The 6,923-nt window shown below is 36.8% G+C and overlaps 1 long non-coding RNA gene across 1 annotated transcript; it reads right to left on the minus strand.

Annotated features, from left to right (window-relative positions):
• Window positions 1-8: 8 nt before the first annotated feature.
• Window positions 9-5,034, minus strand: LOC113463524 (uncharacterized). Its single transcript, XR_003387878.4, has 2 exons — window positions 4,641-5,034; window positions 9-3,792 (listed from the first exon to the last, which is right to left on the minus strand). It is a non-coding gene; the product is annotated as an uncharacterized LOC113463524 (long non-coding RNA).
• Between the last annotated feature and the right edge of the window lie 1,889 nt (window positions 5,035-6,923).

Below are 6,923 nucleotides of genomic sequence, written 5' to 3' on the forward strand. Positions count from 1 at the left end.
TCACAAGATACGAAAGAAGACCCTTTGGCAATATTATTAGAATGTTGAAGTCTATTTCCAGCTCATGCTACAAATATCTTATATGCTGGATGCTATTGGGGCTACAATACGTCCATAACCTGAAGCATTAAAAACAAGTTGAAGTGACGCTGTGGCGCTTCTGCAAATGTGGACAAAGTTGGAGTGCCCCATCAAAATGGAAATACATAACTCAAAAAACTCCACCATAGTTGTATTGCAAAAAATATAAGAAATACAGACGTACAAAATAATAAGGCAGCATTAAGTATGACAAACGTTGACCATGAGCTCATTTACACAAACTAATTAAGGATGTTGGATAGTGCGTAATGAGAGATAATAAGTTAAATACACAAACTTAAGCTATTAACATTCCAAACAAGTAAAAGAAAGTTCAATACATATCTGACAGTCTCCATTAAAGGACCATACAAGAGTCCTAAGATGTATATCACATGCTGCAAATGGTGATATGTGAAGTGGAATAAATTTTGCATTATTCTGTTTCCAAAGAAAAGGACATTCTATACAGGTATGATAGTCATTATGGATCTAAGGGCATATCATAGAATTAGAATAATCAAAACAGCTTCGCCAAATCACAAGAATTTGATTCGCAGGCATATACCAAATTTGCTTGGTTGGTTATAGACTTGAAAATGAAAAGTATAATTATGACCAAGCGTTGGCCAATACAATATCAAAAGATGGTTCTTCAAAATGACTTGAGCTACTATTTTCATGATGAAATCAATCATATGCAAGGAAGCTACATATCACTTCGAGTCTCTTTGCAACCCAGCTTAAGCTAATATCAGTGAGATATGATTGCACTTATCCATGGAAATTGCAAGCTGACAATTTTTTTAAGAGATTCAAGCTGTCTCAAGTACCGGAGCAAAGAATTTGCAAAACATCTATGCACGTGAGAAAGGTTTGACCCTAGGTAGGAAGTAAACTGTAATTTTTTTTAAAAAAAAACAGGGAGACCAAAATATAAAATGAATTACATTCATTTATATTAAAAGTGCAAGTGAAACTTTCTGCACACAAGCTAAATGAAGCAGGAATGCCAAAGGTAAACTAGAAACGCATTTAACATGGAAAAGTTAAAGATACTACCATTCCAATCTCTAATCCTTATAACAGTCAATAACAAAATTCATTTGCAAATGTTCCTTTCACAGGGTGTGGAATTGGTATATGCGAGATTTTGACTACATTTAGACGAAAACCTTCATCCGATAAAAACTCTTTCTGCATGCACAGCTTTATTTTCATGGTTCTCTATCAATTTTCCGTTCCTTACCGGTCAAATAAGAACCACAGTTAGTTCACAATCAACCAAATGATTCATAACATTGACTTAATTATTGTCTTTTTTGTATAATATAGACATTCTAAATCTCCATTTGCTCATTTACATAAGTTCTTAGAACCAGAGTACAAGCAAATAAAGAAGGATTTGCCTGATGATTCAAACAAATTCAAGATCATCTGATGATGTATAAAAACAGGGTATACATCAACCTTATGGGAGCTAAATGTTTGGTTAGAATCATGATATATAAGAAATTCTCTTAGAGCCAGGCAACTATAGAAGTTTCACAAAGCTCTCAACCTGCAAAATAAGATGTCTTAGATCGCAATTCCGGATGTTTCAAGAAACCAACCCTTATATGATCATTTTGAACTTGATTTACAACCTTGCTCAAAACAAACCTGAAATATTTTCTATTATGGAGATAAACCCAGCAGATCTCAGCATTAAAATACAACTACAAATAAAAAACAAAAGAGGTGGTAGATAAACATGTAAGTCACAAAAATTAATTATGCATACTATTTACAAGCACCCAATTTTGGAAAGGTCAGAGCAAACCTTCTGAATTTGGATTTTTTTTTCTCCAATTTTCAATTTTGTCAATTAGATCGTTATCTTAGAAATAGACGTAAAGTCTTGGTTTGTGGAGATCAAAATGAAAATTTTACAACACATCAAACTGCTCATCAAGCAAAGAAGCTCACAGAACTAAACAGAGAAGCATATAGCAATCTCTTAGATAAAGTGTCCTAACAAGACAACAATGTTATACAATGAAAGGTTACTTGACAAAGTTTCTGGATTGTATCTTGGCCATCTCACTGGATGACCGGAGCCAAGTTGTACCAATATCTCGGTTTATGTCAGTGAAGATGGAAGGCTGCAAAAATTCGTAAAGTAGCAAGACATTCCTAGTGCTTGGCCAATATATGAAAACTGGGATTAACTATATTTAAACCATTGGCTTTAACTTTTTATTAATTTAAAATCCCATTTAACATTGTTGCTCCCAAAAGATTAAAAAAATCAAGGCCAATATGTTCAGTATCAGCCAATGTCAACTCAGGACATGTTTCTTTACATCAGTTGAGATAGCAAGGGCAGGCAAGTTTCCAATACCAATAGGAACCAATTTCTAGGCCAAGATGAAAACATTTCGGACTGAAGGTAAGAAAAGGCATCCAAAGAAAATACAAAGAGTGCATGTTCAAACCTGGTAGAGATGTCAGCTCTAAGGTGGCTAACAAAAAGAAAGCAAATACCACGTCATTTTCATCAAAACATAAGAAATATTATAAAAAAATTGACACCTTATAAAACTATTGAACTGGTTTATCTTTCTTGCTTCGCATATATATTCTTTTTTTTTTTTTTTGGTGAAATTCGCATATAGATTCTTTCAATAATGTAAGTTCTAGTGCTAGGCTGAGTACGAGTAACATACTGGTATAGTCTTGTATGATACAATATTCTTCATATCTGCACATGGTACAATGTTGGAGTCAGCAAAGCACTCATACCATGTGTTGGTAAGGGGGTGTACCAAGCCCCAGAATTGGACCAAAAATGGTACCATACCAGGCAAATGGGTTACACCCTATACCACCCAGCACATTTCAGTCCTTAAAACACTGATTTTTTAATTGATGAATATTACAAGAACTCATTTTTATTTCTTTATTCACTAATATGACATGAGAAGTTGGCCCTTAGCTACCAGAAGTGGGTTCAAGTGTAGGGATGAGTTTCCATGAAGATTTTGGAGCAGGTGCGCTGTCCTAAGAAAAGAATTCTTGCTAGTATTAGACAAATATACATATGCAACTCACTTCATGCAGATCCATGTACAGATAATGTGTATTTAGATGGATACTGAAGAATATAAAGACATTTAAGGTATATACCACCATCCCTATATGTCGTTATGTATGGATTTGGGAACTTCATCTCTAGCAACTATCAAATTAGTCATATGACGATTATACTTGCATGAATCATATTGAGGTAATAGGATAATATACCAAATAAAAGGCATGAGATTTGTTGGATTATGCTTATGGTTACCAAGTAGTATTATTTTAGGAATGTGAGGTTTGGCTTGTGATCTGATGGCACTAAGGAACTTGAGGAAATAATGTTGTTAACTTCTTGAATTACTTAATTGCAGAAGATATTTCAGTAATAATCATAATGAACAACAATTGTCCTTTCTGTACAGAACAGCTTAGATTTCATAATATATTTATTGGCATAAAAAAAAAGAGCATTAAATAAATTTCTGAACAATGGGAGTCAGTAGCAGCCATAAATACAGAGCATCTCTGTATCACCTGAACCACCAATTATTTAGGTACATTGCATCTATATACAGCAGAGATATAGATATCTTACCATACAGAGCAAAACCTGACAAAGAAAAATCATTTTGCCAACAGGATCCCTTATTCCTGCCAATGATGGATGACAAATAAATGAAAGAGTTAAAAAAAAAAAACATCATCTCACAATTTGTATTGCTTGATTCATGATCAGGACTCCCACTCTTATGATCGATCGATTAAGAGAACAGGAATTTTCAAACAACATAACGTACCATCGTATTACAACGAAGTTTACCATCACATTCTTGACCTTCTTGACTCCGTAATCATACATCATGAACCATGCTTCATCTTACCCATAACATCATCTTACCATAAGCACCCTACCATCCATCCATCCCCTTAAAAATCTTTTCTTTCACCACTTGACATGCCAGATTCAATATTATCAAGTTATTTCTATAGTCAAATCTACAATTACCAGATCAAAATCTGCATCAAGTGGGAACCCTAAGCCTAATAGCTTTGCGACGCTACAAATTTCCTTTTCCCAATCCCAATCGTCTATCTACTAAGATGATCCGATGTTGAATCCGCCGTAATTGCAACCAATCAATCAGCGGACCGATCTGGCTTGAGAAATACCAACTTCTTTTTCCCAACAAGGAAGTATAACTAGAACTAGAGTAAAATGGCGCGAGAAAAAGAAGCCCTAGTAAAAGAAAATGAGGGGAGATTGGGCGTTGGGAGTGTGGGGGGGATGTGAGAGCCGGATGCAGAGGTTTATCGACCGATTCCCGCTTTGTAGCACCCTCGACTCCTTCCTTTTCTTGCTTTCTTGACGTCACACCCCATCCACCAAATCACCAACTCACAAGGCCGGGAAGAGATCGATAAACCGCTGCGTCCAGAAATCCCATAAAAAGAGAAAGAGAGAAGAAATAGGGATCAGACCCGAAGCCTGAATCACTTACTCTGGATAGTACGAGGATCGATTCACCGGAGGAGAGAGGTTGATGGGAGAGGACGGAAGCCGGAATGGGGGGGAAACGAGGATGAGAAAAAAAAAGAGGAAGAGCCCCGGAGAGGGCAGAGATTTCCTACAAACCGAGAAGAGGAGAGCCCTCAGATGATAGCAGGCGGGTGACGAGATGGGGGATGGGGCTGGCTATGAGCTCAGCATGACCTACGCCCAAGCGGATGAGCTTATTATTATATAGTGGAGCTCGGATTCCATTTTACTATGATACCTCTTTTGATGCCAAGGTATGGGATAGGGCTTAGACAAACAAAAATCCCTTGATCCACGCATCAAATGGCATCTCACCATGTTCCCTAATTTTACCACGTATCCTATAGGACTTATTATAAAGTTTGGAAATCGAAAAGCTAAGATGAGGCCAGATGACTCATACTAATAAAGTTTTATCTTGTAACTTACGAAAAAAATAATACAATAGTATCGTCGTTGAATAATATGAAAGACGAGCAGTACATTAATAAAAAGTGATTCTTTATAATCGATAATTCATTGGTATTGGGGCCGCACATGGGAGCAAATCTCGATATTAAAATGAAATTTAGTTTGAAAGATCCTGAATCGTGTTTCTCAAATGCAAAGAACGAGAACCAAGTGCTCAATATTTACTTCAAATGTATGCATATGTATACTAGCAAATAAGTTCATACATGTTTTTTTTTGGTACAATAGCAGCTCATACACAGCGAGTATGAATGCGGCCAATAAAATCGGAAAACAGAAAACTGAGGCAGTGGCTACATCCGTAATTCTATCAAGGGACCCTTTCAAGCCTCTATTTGCAGTTTTGTTAAAGGTGTATGTTCCTGCATGCTGGGTAGAGAAACTGAGAACAGGATTTTTGGCCGGCACTTCTTGATTCATATCAGTGCTCGGGTTTTACATGGAACTGGGACCAAAACGTATCTATCAAAATTGCTTTTTTTTTTGTTTTTTTGCCATGTTCATGTACAACTACCTATGTAGCACCGATCAACAAGTTGATATGGGCCGTTGGACCATCAATATCTCTTCATACTGTGGCCTCCAGACTGAACAGTGGTGGTTGGTGTGGTCGTCCATCAAACTCGGTGAATACCATAATGGCAAGTCCACATAGCTAGGAAGAGGGTCAGGTTTGAGTTGGTTCCGACTTCAGAGCAGCACTGACTACATTGAGCAGTCATTCATTGGATGCATGGCATGTATAGGTGCATGAACTGGGGGATATGTACTCCTTGCACAGTTTATTATAAAATGGAATAGTGGCCCACAACTTAGGTCCAAGCATCAATGTGCTATACCTAAGATTTGAACCTTGGACCTCCAAAAGCCAAATTCTCATAGAAAAGTGCCAACCAACTACATTAAAAAAAAAGTGCTGTACAATTGCTGTATGGAAATATTATAAAATTCTCCTCTCAGTCAATTAGTGAGGTAGTTGCTCTGCTGAGAGAACCAAGTCTAGTAATTAGCTGGCTGGTTTTCTTTATGGCAATGCAGGCATGTCCTTGCTGCAGTTACTGGTTTTGTCCTCAGGAATTTAGGATTATATGGCTCTATCTGATGATGGCATTACTAAGCTTCTAGTTGGTCGCTGCGACAAAACTGGGTGCAGTCATAAACTAGCTGTAATCTCATATTGACACTATGGAATCCGAATAGTTTGAATTTAATATGTTAGGATGCGTCAACCAGATATTGATGGTACCATGTAAAGCTTGAAAGGAACGTATTATGGAATACGAAAAGTTTGAATTTAATAGGTTAGGATGCATTTGAAACTTAAACTAAAATTGGAAGCGATCAATAACGATTGTTAGAACCTTTGCAGTGAGGTGGGAATGCAGAGTTAGTCGATGATGATATCTTTGCCACGTACCTATGGTTTGGAGGGCACAGTATGAGGCCATGACTTTTTCTTTCTTCTTTTTATCCCCCTTTTTCTTTTTGGGTGAGGAACGAAGCCATAAAGTTGCATCCATACTGCAGAATTAAATGAAATCAAGATGTTTCCTATTTATTTTTAATGTTTAACATCCAAATAAAAACTGAAAATAATAGATGGATCACGATTCTGTTTATGCTTGCCCCGGTCAATGTGGAGAGATATATCTTAGTTGATGACAAGCCGTAACATAGAGTATCATCAAATTTTTAAGTTTTGAGGAAAGAACAAGAGAGGGCTCAATCCGCGTTCATGAATGAGATGAAAGTACAGCAAGGAGGGGAAGGGGAA

This window comes from Phoenix dactylifera, chromosome 11, assembly GCF_051530095.1.
Source record: "Phoenix dactylifera cultivar Ajwa chromosome 11, Ajwa_hap1_PhDact_Kaust_v1.1, whole genome shotgun sequence".
NCBI classification, from domain to species: domain Eukaryota; kingdom Viridiplantae; phylum Streptophyta; class Magnoliopsida; order Arecales; family Arecaceae; genus Phoenix; species Phoenix dactylifera.